Genomic DNA, 21,062 nt, shown 5'->3' with positions numbered 1-21,062 from the left:
GTCCACACCAACATTGCTGTTATTATTTACTTAAGACAAACATCTGCCCACCCCATGACACTGAGATATAAAAAGAAACTATTACCCCAAGCTGATAAATACGAACCCCACTCCTCTCCCCAGCTAACCCCTGTAAGAGACATCTGTTTATAAATACATACTACACCCAATCACTCCCCAAGTAACCTCTGTAAGACACATCCAAAATGAACAAAAATGCTATATCATAACTAATAAATAGTAGGGTCTATCTTGCCTCAAATAACCCTTCTGAGGGACATGTACTGGCATAGAATAAGCACTGGCAGTGTTAACATGTCTGGGTTTAGTATGCTACCACATGCAGCATTAGCACACTTGATAGAGAGGCGCAGGAAGGAACCAACAGGGCAGACAGAATGGATGAATTGACGATAGTTGCAAAGTAGGCTGTCCTGCAGTTTAGTGCAAGCACTTGAGTGGAGGCAGAAAGATACACCCAAACAGCCAATGGCATTAGGTGAGCGATGAATGCTCCACTGGACTGAACCAAGTGTGACTGACAAAGTCTCAAGCCAATTGTTGAAGATGCTGGATGAAGAAAGCCAATGGTTGAACGAGGCAGACGCAAAGTCTAACCTTACAATGTATATTGTAAGCAATAGAGCAGTTGACTGCTGTGCTGCCTACCCAGACCTTAAAAATACTACCCCACCCTTTTCCTACTGCTCCAACACTAACTTTAATTATTGACAATAAATCAAACAATTATGAACGCAATGCCCCATCTCCTGCATTTTTCAGTTCTCTATTCTGTATGTGTTAACTGTCCACCACGCTGTAACCTCCAATGGATTCTGGTCTGTAAGCATGAGTGGAATGGGAGGAATATTTAAGAGAGGGTGGCTAATGGTACCGCTGTCTTGTTCATGTTCAACAAACTGTATTCTTCCTGTGCTGAGTACTAGTGCAGGTTTAATATTGTTGTGCCAAGGCACTCAACAATAGTCATAAAGGTCCATTCCTTGTTGTGTTGTGGCAATCACAGTTCAAACTACACGTAAGTGTATGTAAAGATTTTATTTATCCAATGCATCATGAATCCAGAGATACAACAGCCAACACGTGTTTCGTCAACAAGACTTTCTCAAGGCCCAAAAGTAAGTATAGTCAAATGTTCAAAAAATGTTGGAGGTTCAAAAGTTTGAAAACCAACATAGGTCTTTGATTGTAGATGTCAAATCCTGAGATAAATAGCTGCCTAACCAAGGCATGACCCTACTGGGCAGATAACCGCTTGCACCCCGGCTAGATTCTGTGGCCAATGGCAGACTTTTGCTTCTCTCTCTGGAGCTGAACCAGCTAACTGATGTCCGGTGGGATGGGTCATAGTGGTTCAGGAAGCTTCACCACGCGGGCTGTGGGAACGCATGTGTCCTCCAGCATGGTGCCCTGAGGTGACTGCATGTCACCTAGAATTTGGTCCATCGCACCAAGGTCTCTGCAGGGATTGTTTATATGCTCCTTTCTGCTGCATGTGGAGCAGCTTCCTCAGACTGGTCACCATCATCAGTACCCAAGGCCTCAACATCATAATCTCTGTTGCCCATAGGACCATGCGGCCCTCCTCCGATGGCTCTTCCTTCGCTTACTGTACGCTCCTTGCCAGGCACCACTGTTGTTGCGATGGTGCCAGGGCCTGATGTTAGGGCAGCAGTACCAGCAGAAAGACTAGTGGAAGTAGTACTTGCACTTGAAAGTGGGACGCCGGAGGTTGAGGGTACACCACCGGACCTGGTGAGTGACAGTCCTGCCCTGACAGGGCTGGTGCAAGGGTGGGTGGGAGTTGTGACACCCGTGGTTAGTGGGATGGCAGATGTGGTAGTGACATCAGCTGAAAATGTAATTGTGGTGCTGGTACTCGCAGCACTGGCACTGGTGTCAACATGAACATCAGGATGGGTTGTGCAAGAGAAGGTTTCTGTTGAGACTCCACGTGGTGTATTAGTTGGTTATAGTCATGGCCAGTTGGTATTTTTCACCATCGTTCTGTGTAGTCTCACCTGGAAACAGAACAGTGATCTATTTGTTCTATGACATAACACTTCAAAATGTTTACAAACAGTGAGAGGATGATTGAGTAAGGAATCACTGTTGCTAGTTTTCTCAATGCGAGAATATTGCTATACACACACCCTACTGTACCCTAGTTTGTCAAGATATATGACTGTGCTAAGGATTGTCTTGAATTGGTCCACTTTTTTCATCACTCCAGGAAAGCTTGCAAGGAAGGAGGAAATCCTTACAGGTATTATATACTTGAGTCAGATTTCTGTCCCCAGGACAATGACTCAATTTAGGCTTGCCCGCATCCATGAAATACACGTGTGAGAGTTCCTGGTGTGTCACCCTATGGACTAGTGCCCATGTGTATGTTGTCTTGCACTATTGTGTTCTGTACATTGCATGCCAAGAGTTACAGTGTAATGGTCATATGTGACCATGGATGCTACTGTCCCTATTGAAAGTGTTTTGTTAAATCTGTGGGAAGACTGAGCTCAAAAGAAATGGCCAATATCTCCCAATGGGGCCTGATTACAACTCACACCTAGCGCTATTCCGAGTGCCCCTCCCGCCTTCCACAACTGGCCTGGTGTTACTGCACCTGGGATTATCAGCTGAATAAACATTAGGCCACTTATAATTGGTTAGGGCAGAATTCAGCTGGGATTGGGATTAGACTTGTAATTGACCAATTTGTATGGAAGCAACAAAGGTTCAGTGCACTCACCTGCATCCTTTGCATCAGCATCTTCTTCACCGCCCTGAATACCTCAATGCTCCTGTGGGTAATGATTGTGTGTACCTTGTCCTCCCCAGCCTTCAGCTCCTCTGCCAGTACAAACTGCCAGTCGTTCTCCTCCCAAGGACGCAGCTCTGCTACCAGGACATTTTGCCAGTCCTTCTCCTCCCAAGGTCGCAGCTCTGCTGTTAGTACAAGGCCCCAGTCCTTCCTCTGTTTTGCAGCTCTCATGATAGCTTGGTGAATCATTACTTCACATGTTGCTTGTGGACCTGTAAGGGATTTCTAAAGTCCTCTAATGATGCGCTAATGGCCAAATCCCGCAGTCACCTTGTTTTATGTTGCAGATGTCCAGTTAGTGTGGCTTCCTCCTTTTCTGCCTGCTCCGCCAGCACCAGCTACTTCTTGTCACCAAACTTCCATTTTGCAGTCACTCGGAGCCATGGCATAGAATGATGAGGTCTTGTGGTCTGGATAGCTTCCTGCAAGTGAGGCTGATGATGGATCTAAAATGTCTAATGCTGAATTCATAAGGGGGCAATTCTGCAGGACGTTTATCCTGCACTCGGTTTTGCCAATGTTTTTTTTTTACTTTGCCCAGGAAGAAAAACAGGGCTTTATACGGTTTCCTATTTTCCTTTCTTTCTTTTTCTTTTTTCTTTCTGCCTCTCCTTTTTCTTTTCTTTTATTCTTTCTTGCCTACTTTATTCCATTCCTTGTTTCTTTCTTTCTTGCCTACTTTCTTTCTTCCCTTTTCTCATTTGCTGCCTTTTCTTCTTCCTATCTCTTTCCTTCTTTCTTTCTTTCTTTTTCTTTCCTTCTCTTCTGTTCGTTCTTTCTTTCTGTTTCTTTCTTTCGTTCTTTCTTTTTCTTTCTTTTCTTTCTTTTTTGCTGCATTTCTTTCTTTATTCTTTGCTTGTTTGTTTCTTAATTTCTTGCACTTTATTTCCTTTAAATCCTTACCTACTTTCTTTCTTTCCTGCTTACTTACTTTCCTTCTTTGTTTCTTTCTTTCTTGCCGTCTTGCTTCCTTTGCTTTCTTTGTTTCTTCTCCTCGCCTTTTTTTCTTTCACGCCTTCTTTCAAATGTAAGAGGCTAACAGCCAATGCAGACCAATTGGTATTTTTAAAGCTGTATTAGCCAACGCCATTTGATTATACTGAAATTATGTATAATAAATAGTTAATTATAGGAATGTTCAGGAAGACTTGATCCATTAATCTTTGGCTGTGCCATTCACATTTTTCTTCCACACACACAAGCATGCATCATGGTGCAATGCGTCAGTTTTACCCTTTGGATGACTTCACTACACAAAAAGCCCATCCATACACACAGTAGTTCTCTTCAGTGCCAGGGAGCACTATGGTAATATCTGATTTTTGAGACCAAAAACCAACATTTTTGCCTTTAGTTTTTTTAGATTGATGAGGGAGACTGGTAGCAATAAAGCTTTCTAAAAATCGTGACAAAACAAAACAAGACTTGCCAAAAGGCTGGTGGACAACGTCCCCCCCCACACACAGGAAGAAGTTAAATTCCGCAGCTGTGTTTTTGCAGGGCCCAAAGGAGTGGAGTCTGGACAAATGGACCTGTGGCATTGCCAGCATCCTCAGCTCCTCCACATAACTCACATTACACCACATCTCGGGGACTTCCACTGGCTTCAAATACACAAATGTGCTCAATTCAAACTCCTCACACACACATTCAAGGCATTTCACAACTCAGGCCCCACTTAGCTGAACAGTTGCATCTCCTTTCAGCAACAATCCAAACTCCTCTACTGCACAGGACTCCTACTTGCAACCATGCCACACACTACACAGAACCAGATCAGGAGGACGAGCATTCTCATACTCTCCTAAAGCATGGGAGACTCATTCTCTCTTTTTGAATTCAGCAAGAAGCTTAACACCTGACTTTCCAATTAACCAACCTACCATAGATAGGGCTAGGCATGCATACACCTACTGAGTGCCAGGATACCCTCTTGAGTGATAGTTCACTTTACAGATACACACCACATAACACCAGCACCCCCCAGAGATGCAGGTGGAAGTATCTAGGGCTCTTCTGCTCTATTTCGAGTACACTACTTTTTAAACTTTTTTCTCTCTGTTGTTTTGCATTTTTATAAAGCACAGGGTCACCACTTCTTTGACCTTTTACTCCTTTAGGCTGCAGGCAGATTACAATCTGCAATAGTGGGTTTACCCAATGGCGGGTCCCTATGGATTGGAGGTGAGCGTCGGAGAAAGGAACAAATGGAGGAGCTCTGTAGGGTGGTTGTGCAGATCTCACAATTTTACAACCTAACCCATGTGCATACTAACTGTTATTCCTGAGAGGGTGCACCCGAATGGGGAGTATGAAGCACAGATATTAAGGTTCTCCAACTAACCAGTGTATGGCAGACTTGCCATATTTGAAGTCATGACTCATGACAATGTGGGCGAGCTATCTTGCTCACACACAACAATAGATATGGATACCTTTTTTATTTTTTTTAGGTCAATGTCCGTTTACACTGGTATACCACAACATCATGGTGTACTGATATGTAGGGCACGCATATCACCCAAGAGGACATCCTGGCGTCTGTGAAGGAGCACCTGGCCTGCCTGAGGGAGGCCTATTAGATGAGCCAGATCCTCAGTTTCTTGCAAAATTCAAGGGCACAGATGGCTGCTCTGATGGGGCATGGGAGCTTGTTACAGGCTTTCGGGGCAAATGTATGAGAAAGCTCATCCCCCACCTTTGGCTTGCTGGATGCAGGAGATGTGGCAGGGATTCTGCTGGCCCAGCTAAGGTGTCTGAAGAGAGTGGAAATTGATGTGGTTGTTGAGGTTGGCTTGGCCTAAGTTGTGTAGAGCTTTGTAGGTGTGTGTGAGGAGCTTGAATAGGGAACGTTTCTGGATTGAAAGCCAGTGAAGGTGTGTGTGAGGAGCTTGAAGAGGGTGCGTTTCTGGATTGGAAGCCAGTGAAGGTCTTTGAGGTGCTTCGTTATGGGAGTTTGGTGAGGTAGGATGAGCATAAGACTGGCGACTCCATCCTTAACCACTTGGAGCCTTCTGGTGAGCCAGGCTGTGATGCCAACATAGAGGGTGTTGCTTCAAACAAGCCTGCTGTTGATAAGGGATTACGTTACTGATCTGTGGGTGGTAATCATCCTGAGCAGTTTGAAGGTGCGGAAGCAGCTCAAAGCAACTGCATTGACCTGGTGGGCCATGGAGATTTGGTTGTTATTCACGATGCACAAGTTCCTAGCAACACTGGAAGGGAGGGGGCTGTTCCTAGTTTGGTGGGCAACCAGGCCAATGACCAGCCTGCACTGATATATTCTGTAATCAAATATGACTTTTTAAAATTAATTTGATATGCCCTTTAGACTCAAAACGGCTGCTGTTGCTTGACTCTAGTACACCTAGAAGCCATTTAAATTAAAATAGTACATTTGCACACTTCCTACATATAGTAAAGTGTAGCCTTGTTTTCAAAATTGGCAACCAGAAGCACAATTTTGAGAAAATTAATGAAGTCAGCAGTGTGTTCATGCATTGCATCTTTGCTTCAAGGATGTCTCACATTTTCTCTAAGATAAGATCCTGCCATCTGCTCATTAGATACGTTTTGCTGAATGTAACAAGTTTGAATGTAACACGTCATGTTTTTGTGCTCTGTAGCTTTGTTATAAACTGTATATAAACTGCTCAATTATACATGCTTTTTAGCATTTCATGCTCCAACAGGCCGTATTTGGGAGAGAGCTCTGGTCGTATGAAATTACATTTGCCTCTTGATTATTTGCTGTGCTGCTAACTCTATTTTTCCATTAAACGTATGTTAGACTTTTGGCTTCTTGACGTGCTGTGTTTTATTTTATAAGTTGGTGCTTCAACAAAGAGAAAGCCACTTCGTAAGCAGTAGACAGGAGAGTGCTGGACAGACTCCACACGTTAGTGTGTCGCCCCAAGTGGGACGGGTATGCCAGACATGGATACCATGTACACTGTCTCGCTGGGCCCAAGTAATACCTGGCTGATGAGCCCTAACTAGGGCAAAATTGGTCCTGAGTTGCTTGTGTTCCGGTTCGGGGAGGACCTGGACTGACACTTCAAGCTGAACTGTTCCCATTGGAGTGGGGTCAAGAATGATTTGCATTGGCTGTGTCCAAACTGAGATGGCATTCTGTGCAAAATAATGATGGAGTGGGGTGCAGCCTGAGTAATTAATAGTGGATTCGATTAATTTAAACATTCCATTCACCACCTTTTTGTATACTTTAATGTGTCGCCTTAAGTGAGATGGGCGTACCCAACCGTGAGTACTGTGCATCTGTGCCACTGAAAACAAGGTATTCCTGGGAGATGATCCCTAACTAGGGTGAGACTGGTCCTGGATTGCCTGTGCTCTGGATCAGAGAGGATCTGGCCTGGCAGTTTGGCCTTGATTGTTCCCACTGGAGCAGGGTCAAGACTGATTTGCATATGGCTGGGTCCAAACTGAGGTGAGGTGCAAAATAACGATGAACTGGGATGCGCCCTGATTCTGATGGATACAACTACCTGTGGATTCCTCACCTAATGAATACTCCCATGGCGCCAGCATTCGACGGAAATCTTCTTCCTAGCTTCTGCACGTCGACGAGGACGTCACATTTGCCCATGCGACGCCGTCTGACGTCATACAGGTAATAAGAGGTCCTCGCCGACGTGCTGACGTCAGTTCCCCTTTTTCGGTTCATTCGAAACAGTTATCTTCGAGGGAGCTACTGTTGCTTTCGAAGTTACAGTGTGTTTTTCTGCTGCGTGTTTTTTCTCTGAGGTTACTATGTCTCAGAGGAAGTCTGGTTTCAAGCCCTGTCGGGAGTGTGGGGGCAAGATGTCCGTTACTGACCCACATTCGGACTGCTTGTGGTGCTTAAGCTCTGACCACGACGTGGCAACATGTGATTCATGTCAACACATGAATCCGAAAGCCCTAAAGGAGCGTGAAGCCAAACTCTTCATGGCGAAGTCGAAGAGAAAAGAGAAGAAACATCATAGGAAGTCCTCCTCGCCGAAGAGTCATCGGCATCATCGAGAATCCCGGCGCCATAGGGACTCACGGCACCATTCGAGCAAGGAGAGGTCTCGATCGAGGTTGCCTTCGGCTCGGCGTCGGAAGACTTGGGAGGTCAGTCCCACAGTCAACCCACATCCATCGACGCCGTTGCCTTCTCCGGCATCGCCGACTTCACCTGGGCAGACATCTTCAGTGATTGAAGTGACACAGCCTCAGGTGTTTTCTCCGGCGTCGCAGATGTCGAGGCTGGCGTCGGGGTCGCCTTCGATCCAGGCACCCCAGTATCCGGCTTTCCCTGCCCCTGGAGCCGATAATACCGCATTTTTAAATGCGATGGTTACCATCTTCCAGCAGATGGCTCTAGGCGGTGCTCCGACTGGTCCTTCGGGGCCGTTGGCTTTCAGCTTGGGTGCTCCGGCGCTGCTACGGCCAGCACCCTTCATGCCCTTTCTCCCCTTGGGGAATGTGGGCTAGGCGCCGGTGTCGGCTCTGGTGTCTGCTCCGGTGGCTCCAGAGGTTTCGGCCCCGGAGGTTTCTGCTCCATCGACTTCGGGGTTTCGGCCAGTGACCCCATCAGGACCATCTGAGACTCCGAGACGCACCTCTCTTCATCCGGCTCCTAGTTCGGCGTCGAAGCTTCCTGTTGCGCCTGACATGGCGTCGAATGGATCCGGCGATCGGCGTCGTTCCTCGACTTCGGCAGATGCCATGTCGACGCCACGTATTGAAGAGAGGCTACATTCTAGGAGACGTGCTCTCCGTCTCTCGGAGGAACAGGAGTACCAACGGGTCGTGGAGGAAGGAGAAATTGAGGATTCTGGTGAGGGTCTTCATGGACTGCATACAGGAAGTGGCCTTGATAATTCCCCTGAGTGGGACTTGTCATCTCCAGGGGAGTATACTGAGGAGGCAGCCACTTTTCATGCTGTAGTAAGGAAGGCAGCTAACTTCCTCGAACTGCCTTTGCCGGTGGCTGAGGCAAAACAGAATTTTCTAACTGAGGTCCTACATCCGCCCTCTACTGCGGCAGAGCCTCTTTTACCATTTAATGAGGCTTTGCTTGAACCAGTATTGGAGGTTTGGAAGAAGCCGGTATCTTCCTCGGCTGTTAATAGGGCTGTGGCCAGGAGGTATCGGGCTGCACCATCTGACCCTGGCTTTCTGTCCAGGCACCCTACGCCGGAGAGCTTGGTGGTCCAGGCTTCCTGTTCTGCTAGATCTGCGCCTGGATCTTTTCCAACAGTGCCGGTGGACAGAGACTCCAAACAGTTGGACTCACAGTCGAAGAAAATATTTTCGTCTTGTAGCATGGCGCTGAAGTCCACCAACGCTACATGTATCTTGGGGAGATACATCTACGCTCTTATGGACGAGATCACACCATCGCATACAGAGCTTCCTCAAGGACTCTTGAATATCGTGTCGGATGCTCAGGCTGCTGCAACCCAGGTTATCCAATCTGGGTTGGATACATCTGACTCAGTGGCTAGAGCAATGGGCACGGCGGTAGTTGCGAGGAGACAGGCTTGGCTTCGCAACTCAGGGTTCTCTTCGGACGTGCAGTCGACCCTGTTGGACCTCCCGTTTGATGGGGACAAACTTTTTGGAGCCAAAGCGGGTTCGGCCTTGGAGAGGTTTAAAGAAAGCAGGGCCATGGCCAAGTCATTAGGACTGCAAGCCGCTTCTTCTGCCTACTCCAGGTTTTTTAGGAGGTTTCGAGGATTTGGTTGTGGCTCATCCTCCTCTTCCTTTCGGGGGAGATTCCCACAACCTACCTCCTCTCTCACCTTTAGATCAATTAGAGGAAGGGGTAGGGTTCATACCAGGGGAGCCTCTCAGCAGCACTCTGCCTCTTCCTCGTCCTCCGGAGGGGTGCAGCAGGGGAAGCAGCCTTAGGCTTCCACCAATTCCCACTCACTCATCTCCTGTAGGAGGAAGGTTACTGCATTTTCTTCACAAGTGGGAGATCATCACATCAGACACTGGGTTACCAGCATTGTGGGAAAAGGCTACACCCTTCCCTTTCGGGAGTTTCCGCCCCATCCCGCCCCGCCCCTCTTATTGTTCAGCAGAACACCTCCTGTTGTTAGAACAGGAGGTTCAAGTCCTCCTTTCAAAGAGCGCGGTGGAGTTGGTTCCAGAGCAGGAAAAGGGTCAAGGTTGTTATTCCAGGTACTTCCTGATTCCCAAAAAGGATGGTCCGTTGAGACCAATCCTGGACCTGAAGATTTTGAATTGGTTCCTCAAACAGGAAAAGTTCAAGATCCTGAGCTCAGGTGCTTTTGGCGTTGAACAAGGGAGACTGGATGGTGTCTGTCGACTTGCAGGATGCTTATTTTCATATCCCGATTCTCAAGTCGCACAGGAAGTATCTCCGGTTTGTGGTAGGATCGCAGCACTATCAGTTTGCGGTACTCCTGTTTGGTCTTACTTCGGCACCTCAAGTCTTCACAAAGGTTATGTCGGTGGTTGCGGCAGAGCTCAGAAGGAAGGGGATAGCAGTATTCCCTTACTTGGACGACTGGTTGATAAAAGCCAAGACTCCGGAGCTTGTGCTTCATCATCTGCAGTCGACAACTCAGTTGTTGTTCGACCTGGGCTTTTCGATGAACGTGCCCAAATCTCACCTAGAGCCCTCTCAACGCCTCCTGTTCATAGGGGCAGTACTGGATACAACATTGGATCGAGCCTTTCTCCGCCACAGCGGATTCAAGATATTTAGGAGTTGGTTCCAATGTTTCGAAGTGGAGCGGTCATTTCAGTCCTCAAGGTCCTTCGTCTGCTCGGTCTGTTTGCCTCCTGCATACTGTTGGTCACGCATGCTCGCTGGCACATGAGGGCTCTTCAGTGGTGCCTCCGAAGGCAGTGGTCTCAACACAGAGGAGATCTCGAAGGTTCTGTCAGGATCTTCAGAGATGCTGCCACGGATTTGAAGTGGTGGATTGCGGACGACAATCTTTCCCACGGAAGGCCGTTCACGCAGCCTCCACCAGTGACCACGGTCATAACGGATGCTTCCACTCTAGGGTGGGGAGCTCATCTGGGGGACTTGGAGATCAAAGGGCTTTGGTCTCCAGAGGAACAGATGTTTCATATCAATCTGTTAGAGTTACGGGCTGTACGTCTGGCTCTCAAGGCCTTCCTCCCATCCCTTCGCGGTCAGTCAGTTCAGGTCCTGACGGACAATACTACCGCGATGTGGTATATAAACAAACAGGGAGGAGTGGGGTCGTACCTTCTCTGCAGAGAAGCTCTTCGACTATGGTCCTGGGCAAAGGACTATCAGATTTGCTTGGTAGCAAATCATCTGCCCGGAGTCTTGAATGTACGTGCGGACAGTCTCAGTCGTCGTTTCTCGGCCGACCACGAGTGGCGTCTCCTTCCAGATCAAGTCCGTTTGATCTTCCAGATGTGGGGGTATCCTCGGATAGATCTGTTTGCCACCTGGGAGAACTCGCACTGTCCGTTGTTCTGCAGCCTCCAGTATCCGGTGCAGGGAGCTTTGGGGGACGCGTTTCAGAGAACCTGGTGCGACCAGTTGCTTTACGCGTTTCCCCCCATACCCTTGATTCCTCGAGTATTGAGGAAAATTCGCCAAGACTGGGCCCAAGTCATCTTAATAGCTCCGGATTGGCCAAGGAGGGTGTGGTATTCAGAACTTCGCCAACTCTCACTGTGCCCTCCGCTCCGTCTCCCTCTCAGGGCAGATCTCCTCTCGCAGTCGCAGGGGCAGGTTTTACACCCCAACCTCCAGAGTCTGCACCTACATGCCTGGAAATTTAACGGGGCAACCTGAGTTCCTTCTCTCTCCCACCTGATGTAGTGGATGTTATCTTAGCGGCCAGGCGACACTCCACTAAAACTATCTACGCTAATAGGTGGTCCAAATTTGTGGTATGGTGTGGAGAGAGACAGATTGATCCCTTACGTGCTCATTTGTCAGATGTTTTATCTTTTGCTTTGTCTTTAGCGCAGAAAGGTTGTGCAGTGGCTACTATTAAAGGTTACTTGTCTGCCTTGTCAGCCTTCATTTGTCTTCCAGACCAACCATCGTTATTTAAATCTCCTATAGTACTTAGGTTCTTGAAGGGCCATATGAATAAATACCCTCCTAAACCTTTTGTTATGCCTCAATGGGATTTGTCCTTGGTCCTGACTTTCCTTATGGGGTCCCCTTTTGAGCCTATGCATTCTTGCCCCTTAAGGTTCTTAATTATTAAAACAGTTTTCCTGGTGGCCATAACATCTGCAAGGAGAGTGAGTGAGTTGCAGGCTTTATCTGTTAAACCCCCTTATACAACTTTTTATGGGGACAAGGTGGTGTTGAGGACCAAGGCTGCTTTCCTTCCGAAGGTTGTTTCACCTTTCCATTTGGCCCAGACAATTACTCTGTCAACGTACTATCCGCCGCCTCATCCTTCAAAAGAAGAAGAGAGACTTCATCGCTTGGACCCAAAGAGGGCGTTAAGCTTCTTCATAGACACTCCGAAGGATTTCAGGCTGGATGATCAGCTTTTCATCGGATACGTGGGCAAGAGGAGAGGAAAGGCAGTCCACAAGAAAACACTCTCCAGGTGGGTTGTTCTTTGCATTAAAATGTGTTACTCTTTAGCAAAGAAGGATCCTCCTGATGGCATTAGAGCTCATTCCACCAGAGCTAAGTCGGCCACTTCGGCCTTGGCTAGGGGTGTTCCTGTGGTCGACATCTACAAGGCCGCAACTTGGTCGTCCTTTCACACTTTTGCGAAGCATTACTGCTTGGACTCTGAGGTCAGAAGGGACGGCCATTTTGCACGGTCAGTGCTGCAGGATTTCTTGGTTTGACCATATAGGCACCCACCACCGAGCGAGGTACTGCTGTGGGACTCTATTCATTAGGTGAGGAATCCACAGGTAATTTTAATTTAATTTTGTCTCTAGCTGAAAGAGATCAGGATCCAGAGACTTTATCAAGTATATTACGAAACTTGGACATTGATTCTTACAGAAGTACCCCGAGTGGGCTTAAGAGGAGATCATGCTGGACACCAAGATCTTGGAGTTTAAACTGCCTCGACAGATTTTTTGAGTTGGTCTGCCAAGAATATGACAAATACCTAGCCAAAAACAATTATAGGCATTTTTCTAAGAATCTGAACTCAGAGGAAATAAATGCACTCAGAGTACTCAAACAAGAGAATGAAATTATCATCAGACAAGCGGATAAAGGAGGGAATGTGGTTCTCATGAATAGGAGTGACTATGACAGGGAGGTGCTATCACAACTACAGGATGTAACGTGTTATGAGAAAGTGCAGGGTAATCCAATACCCAACCTAACGTGTGTAATTAATCTCAGATTGCGTGCTTGGATGGACAAGGGTTTACTTAATAAGGATGATTATCTCTATTTAAAGGTGGATCAACCCAGATATCCATGCCTGTACACTTTACCCAAGATACACAAGGGTTTACCTTTTCCACCTGGCAGACCAATTGTGTCCGGTATTTCAGGTCCTACCGAGAGGCTTTCAGAATTTGTAGATTGCTTCCTGCAACCGTTAGTGTACAATTTACCCTCATTTATAAAGGATACTACACATATCTTGAGCCTATTGAATGATATTGAATGGGACCATAATATGCTGCTAGTGACATTGGATGTGGTTTCCTTATATACGTGTATCAATCATGAATTGGGACAAGAAGCCGTTAGGTTTTTTCTCAACAGAAGGTCAGCCAGCCTTTGGGCGCATACAGTTATGCTAATTGAAATGATTGATATTATTCTCACTAACAATTACTTTCTGTTCAATAATACCTGTTTTTTACAGAAGCAAGGTGTGGCCATGGGTTCTAAATTTTCCCCCTCCTATGCAAATCTGTTCATGGGATGGTTTGAACATAAATGGGTTTGGGGTCCTTCATCTGCCCAGTGGCAGTCACATATCCTGTTCTGGGGAAGGTACATAGATGATTGCTTTCTAATTTGGACTGGTGGAGAACAGAATCTGTTTGAATTCTGTAGTTTTCTGAACTCTAATAATATGAATGTTAAATTTACTTATCAATATAGTGCAGTAAGCATTGAATTCTTGGACGTGGAGATCTTTGTTGCAGATGGTAAAATCCAGAGCAAACTTTTTCGCAAATCTACGGCGTGTAACGCTATTTTACATGCGAGCAGCTCGCATCCCAGACACCAAATTGCTTCCATTCCCTTTGCTGAGTTGGTGAGAGCAAGACGCAACTGCAGCCGGGATGAGGATTTCCGACAACAGGTGGATGATATGGGTAGGAGATTTGTCACACGGGGTTACTCCAAGAAGCTAGTGAGGAGAGCTCAATATAGAGCCTTACGTCTCACCAGAGGGGAGACTTTGAAAACTAAAGAACACCAAGCGGTCCTGGACGTTTCAAGTAAGACAAGGTTTATAACTAGTTACAATGATGCATCATTGATTCTTGAGAAATGTATGAGGAAACATTGGAACATTCTACTACAGGATGAGTCTTTAAGAGACTTACTACCTGTCAGATTCTCAACAACTTATCGACGAGGTAGAAATTTAAAGAGTATTTTATGTCCCAGTTTGTCTACTAGTTTGACTGAAAAAACATGGCTCTCTACACAACTCATCGGTTTTTTCAAATGTGGTTGCTGTGGGGTATGCCGTTGGGCATGCCATAATATTGGTGAATTTTTAGAGGGGGGCAGAAAATACACTATTAGTACTCTGATTAACTGCAATACCACTTTTGTTGTGTATATTATACGCTGTAGATGTCAGAAGATTTATGTGGGAAGCACAATACGCCAACTAAAAATAAAAATTGGGGAGCATGTTCGAGCAATGAACAGTAACGATGTTAGATATCCTTTGGTGGCACATATTGTTGATTGTGTCTCGCAAACCTCCCATAGAAGTTTTGAATTTTTGGGAATAGAACATATCCCTAAGGATCCAAGGGGTGGAAACAGAGAACTAGCTTTGCGCAAGAAAGAAGCTCTCTGGATCATGAGACTAAAGGCTGTTGAGCTAGGCCTTAATTCCGACAGAGAATTAGAGTTCTTACTGGGGGATTAGCATATATTCATTCAATTTCTTTGTACTATATGTTATTGATTGGCTTCCTAGTGTGTACCATGGAAACTTCTTTGTACACAATTAGAGTTTGGGATTTGTGTCATTTATAAGTTTAACAATTGTCTTTGGGCCTCCTTTGTAATCTGTAACAATTTGTCATTTTGTTGATTGATAATTTTATTTTGCAATGTGAAAATCTCTTTGCATGTAATCACTAATTTGGGGATTATGATTTTGGAAAGCTCAATAATACCATGGAGTCTCTTGTGAAAAAAACTTTTTGAGCACTATGTCAGTTGATATGTTACTCCTCTTTGCATAGGCAAATGTTTATTCACTGTATAATCAAGAGCCAAAATTCTCCAATTGGTCATCAAGTAAGATGCATAGTCTCCATGTATAGATTTGACACCTTTTTGTATACTTGTTTCTAATTTAGATAGTATTTTTGCCCGACTCCACCATAACAAACCGATTTTGGAAATTACCCAAAAACCACAAGGCTCCCTTGTCAGGGTATGAAGGGAAAAGTTTCTGTTCTTGGTTTGCTGTTGTCTTTCTCCCTTATTAATATGTTATAACATTGTTACCAGTATGCTATACTGTGTAAAAATATATTATAACTTTATAGAACCATATTCTTGGAGGTTTATGCGGTATGGGGAGAATTCTGGTTTTCATTTACGAGGTACACTTAAAAGAATCGGATTGCTTTTCTTTTTGTGAGCCAATGGGTCCCCGTTACTCACGGAACCCGTCATCAGTTAACATGAGATTATCGGCTAGTCCTACCTTTATTTTGAGTCTCTGACGCACTGATGCGTCTTTACACGGCTATCCCGGGAGTATATTTACCTCCGGGTTTTGCTCACAGGCTTTGGATGAGACGCGTATTCGCGTCGCGGCTACTTCCGAAATTCTACTCTATTACAACGATGATACAGCGATTCTACTATTCATAGTTGAGTTTGGGAATGTTGAATTCTAATTACTTTCCGTTTGGGCTGTGCACGCATACCAGCCTGCTACAGTACGCTATTCGTGTAGGTTTTCTACATTTAAGAAGTTTACTCTTCCTTTTCGTTTTACAGTTTCAATTGAAGACGGATTAGAATGTTTTAGGACGGAAGGTATTCTATTGGAGCTCTGTGGCACTATTCTTGATTCCTTGAGATTTAAAATTTATGGCTTACTTAGATCGCACTGAACTTTAATAGGTCACTTGGCCTTTTTTCTTTCTTTTTCTTTCTCTTTTTTATCCTTTATGTCAGATGATTTGCATATGGCCCTTAACATTAATAAGGTTCGACTAAGGTTATAATTTTTGGAGAATGGTGTGATTACGAGGTAATTGTTAAATCTTTTGTCTTCTATTCGAAATTAAATTCTGTACTATTAGGGTTGTTTTTCGTGTTGTCACTGTGGTTTTTTCCCTTGGTATAAATCAATCACTTACGCGTTGATGGTGGAAGGCATAAAGAGCACTTTGGAAGGATCTAACTTGTATGCTGTATGTCGTTTGATCACTATTTGTTTGCATGTGGTCATCTCAGCCTTTGACAGAGTCTTTGGTGATTTTTTTAGTGGGTTCCCCTTTCACAATTTTGACATATTTAAGTTGGAGCATTTTGGTTCTCATGTTTTACTTTGTGTTTATAAATTGTAGCCCTGAAGAAGTCGTACGGGAATTCAAAAGGAGACTTCCCTTGACGAAACACGTGTTGGCTGCAAATGACTGTAGGCTGAAAATAAGCTTGAAATGGGCTGGATTTGTATCATCAAGCCGCACTAATTGCATCACTGTATATAGGATAATATTATGAGAAAAAATGTCAATCATTTTTTGCTTATAATTTTTAGCAAATTTCTATTTTGGTTGTATTCAAACTGTCAAGTCATAATGGTATCATTTCGGTTAGACTTTTGATAAATATATATATCAAAAACATACTGTATGTGGACTGTTGTATCTTTAACAAACTGTGGGTTGATTTTTCTTTTGAGTGAGAGAGCTGCCACACATTTTTGTTCTCAGGAATCCCCAGGTAGTTGTATCCATCAGAAGAACGAGTTACTTACCTTCGGTAACGACTTTTCTGGTGGATACATTAGCTACCTGTGGATTCCTCACGGTCCCACCCGCCTCCCTGTTGCCTTTGTGGTCTCACCAAGTAATCCTTGACTGTGCTCCTCTTGGTCTTTAAGACTGCAAAGATTGTGTATATATGGACATTTGTATATATATTTATTTTTGTATATTTAGTGTATGTATGTATTGTTTTAAAAAAAAAAAAAGAGAGGGTTATATTAAATCTATAGCCATCTTCTTGCAATGATGTGTAGCTTACAATGTCATGAGATGTTGCCTTTATCTTTCATTACATTGGATTATTGTTCTCAGGCACGTAAAAATGTTTGGTACTGACGTCGGCGAGGACCTCTTATTGCCTGTATGACGTCAGACGGCGTAGCGTGGGCAAATGTGACGTCCTCGTCGACGTGCAGAAGCTAGGAATAAGATTTCCGTCGAATGCTGGTGCCATGGGAGTATTCATTAGGTGAGGAATCCACAGGTAGCTAATGTATCCACCAGAAAAGTCGTTACCGAAGGTAAGTAACTCGTTCGTCACTACCACTGGCTGAGATTAATTTGAGTATTTCATCCATCACTTTTTTGTATACATTAATCCAAAATGTAGGTAAAGTCTAACTGCGCTTACTGTATATGTGTTTACTTGCTTGCTTTCTACACCCTTGGAAAACACGTTGCTTAGCCAGGTACAATTGGGAGGAGTCCAGTGAACCAAAAATAAAGATGAGTGTGAATCGATGGTTTAGAGTGAGAGGGCTCTAGAAATAATGCAGTAATAGGGACGATAGTTCAGTTATAAGAAATGTAACTCTATCTATTTCCTGCTTTCTGTCTCCATTCCTTTGCCACCCACATCCTCCCTGAAGATATGAGCTGTGGGTAGAAGTCCAGCAGACCTCTTCCTTACTACCTGGGGGTGTGTGAGCAGTAAGGAGCCCACACCAAAAAGGGACCCAAGGCCCTTGCTATTACCAACAATACAGTAAGGACATGTACTAACGAAGAAGGGAAGAAGTCCTTTCCTGAACATGGTACCTTTGATATAGAAAGATTAGCAAACTGACAGAAGCAACTGAAGGATCCCAAAAATAAAATCCATGCAGATCAATGGCCTCTCTTTTACCAATGGCATGAAGAGGCATGAAAGAGTACACATGAGTCCCAAGTCCAAGGCATGAGAAATACTCAGTAGAAACTAGAGTACCAAATCAGTCACCTTAAGTACAGAGTTAGGGTTTGAGCTCCATTGCTCCAACTCCTTCTCTATATTCATTCACCCAGGTCACTGAACCACATTGAAAATAGAGAGAACGTGAGGTCCTTAGGGAGGAGGATATTTTCCCCGTAGTGGCCAAACGGGCTGGGGTGCAGTCGCTGATGCACTCGGAAATGGAGAAGTGCACGCGGGACTGCCAGCGAAAGGAGCACAAGGAGGTAATGCGCATGTGTGCTACATGACTGACAGTAATGCACATCGTAGAAGGGTACGAGCCAGCAGATAAGAGGCCGATTCCAGTACCTGTGATTGGTCTCGGCCCCAGGCACTATTTGTCCAGGACCATGGAGACTGCAGAGAAGGAAGCTCTATCATAACCCTGGAAAGTTTGAGACGCGCTGTATGAGTACCTGGGAGGCGTTTCCTCTCTCTCAGCCCCCAGCTCTCCCCTGGAGGGACTACCCTGTGACCAGGGTAGAATTTTGGTCCACATCCCTCTCTAATTTGATTGTACTAAGAAACAAAATAGGCTAGCGCTATGAAACTGCACAATTTACAGGGCGTGCTAGATTTTAATCTCAGTGGAATCTGTGCGTGGTTGGGTGAAATATTTGGTTACTCTGGGAAATGAAAATATTTGACATAATCATTGTAATCATTTTAATTTTGCATCACCCTAAGCACTTGTGCAAATAAAGGTACTGCCAATACTTTTGCATTTGCTACTTTTGAGGATGATGAGGGAGTGATTATGAAGAAGTGAAAGCAGAAGTTGAGACGCTGCTTATTATTGAATTGCTGTAAAAAGAGCTTTGCCTCCAAACATAAAAAAGGGGGTGGTTATAAAAGCAATCTTGCATTCCTTTTTCTTTAACATCAATGTCCCTTTGTACCTCGATATGATAATGTTCACTGATATATTTTATCATCATATATGAATGTAGTATTCTTGAAGTGTCTTTTAGCCTCAATACGTTGGCTAAGAGTCATGGCACTAGTAGGCCTAGAAGGTATTTTATTCAGGGTACTACGTTTACAGATTTCATGAATCTTGAAAAAAGTAGTTTCGTGTTCAATGTTTTAAGAAATTAATTATATTAGCATCGTGCTCATGTATTGTATCTTTGCATCAAGGACGTCTCACATTTTCTATGTGAGAAGCTCCTGCCACCTGCTCATTAGATAAGTTTTACTAAAAGTAACAAGCTTCTGTCACATGTTTGTGCTCCATAGACTTGTACAGAATTAAACGTGTATTTAATCCTCTGAATTTTGCATGCTTTTTAGCATTATGTGCTTCAACTGGCCTTTCCTGGGCAAGAGCTCTGGCAGGTTCAAATGACAATTGTCTTGTGATTATTTGCTATACTGATTGCTTTTTTGGCAATAAATGCCTGATAGACGTTTGGATTCCCTACGTGTTGAGTTTTATTTTATGTGTCAGAATTTATCTCTGTGTGGTGTTGGTAACTCCTGATTCTTGTCTGTGGTGTTTGCTCCTGAGCTTGGTTCTGAGAGTGGTTGTTTTCTAACTACTTTTTACAAGTCACTTTGTAATTGGAACAGAACCGTCCTCTTCTTGCCCTGCTTCTCATGTTTTCTAGATTATCATCCTTAGGTTGTTTTTCTGGTATTTTGTGACTTGGTGTTGCGCTGTATGAGAGGTTTTCCTCTGTCCCACTCCTACTTCAGTGTTACTGCATTCTCATCATTCTGCCTTAGAAAATTACAAGGACAGACACTTCCGGGACCCTGTCTCTGTCTTACCAGCAGAGTCCAGGAAAGTAGAAAGAGTCGGCGAGGAGGAGACATGATATTGACTTTGAGTCACTCGTCCCTTCCTCACTTTCCTGAGCTGGTGGGTTTGTTTCGCTACTTGTACTCTCCACCAGTTTGCAAGTGTGGCTCTGCTTCTCTGTCTGCACTTCGGCATTGGAGACTACTTGAGCCAAATTACCATCTTCTTGGGGCAGTCATCTGTAGCACTGCCTCTTCAGCAGCATTCATCCCTTTGCTTGGAGGCCTCAGCTTCTGCTCAAGTGGTTTCAAGTAGCCTCACTGCGTAGAGATGGGAGAAGTTGTAAGTTATGACCTGCAAAATACAGCAATCTATGGAATATTTAGGAACAAGTATGAAGATCTCTGAATGAAGATCAGCACTAACCCATAGTTTGAGGCCTTCAAACAACATCTAAAACAATGAATGCTCCAGCAATATGTCAAATGGTAACTCAATAATCTGACACAAGCCTAAGGGTAGGGACATTAAACTATAAACTGACATCTTTTTTCTTCTAGGAGAAACTGGCACTTGACCATCCCTTGGTTTTCCCTTTGCCTTTAGTGCAGGTGTGATGTTTAAATTCTTTTTTTTAAGGATATTTCTCTGCAGCTGGCATTTTATTTTACATATCTCATTTTAAGAACTCTGGCATTCCGGGTTTGACACATGTCTTCTTCCGCTGAAATAAATCCCACCCTGCAATGTCCTGCTTTGGGGAAGTCATACACAACACCACGCAGGGCACAAAAAGGTTCCTGCTGTGACTCAGGGCTTTTCTTTCGCCCAAAATTCTTATTAAATGATTAAAAAGTCACAATTTCTGAAGTTTCTCAGTTTTAAAAATGTGCAAAGATTGAGGTTAACAACTTTGAAACTTTGCCCACCTCTTCTCAATTCACAGCTTCCACCTAGCCCAACCATGCGGTCAATGCCTTTTGCTATAGATTCCACTGCTAATTTATGCTGAACGAGGTCTGGATGAAGGGCAGATAATAACAACAAGGTTGTGAGGAGAAGTTAATCTTTGCTTTATCTTCTAGAGTAGTGGTTCTCAA

This window comes from Pleurodeles waltl, chromosome 5, assembly GCF_031143425.1.
Source record: "Pleurodeles waltl isolate 20211129_DDA chromosome 5, aPleWal1.hap1.20221129, whole genome shotgun sequence".
Lineage (NCBI taxonomy): Eukaryota > Metazoa > Chordata > Amphibia > Caudata > Salamandridae > Pleurodeles > Pleurodeles waltl.
Note: the sequence above shows the minus strand (reverse complement) of the source record.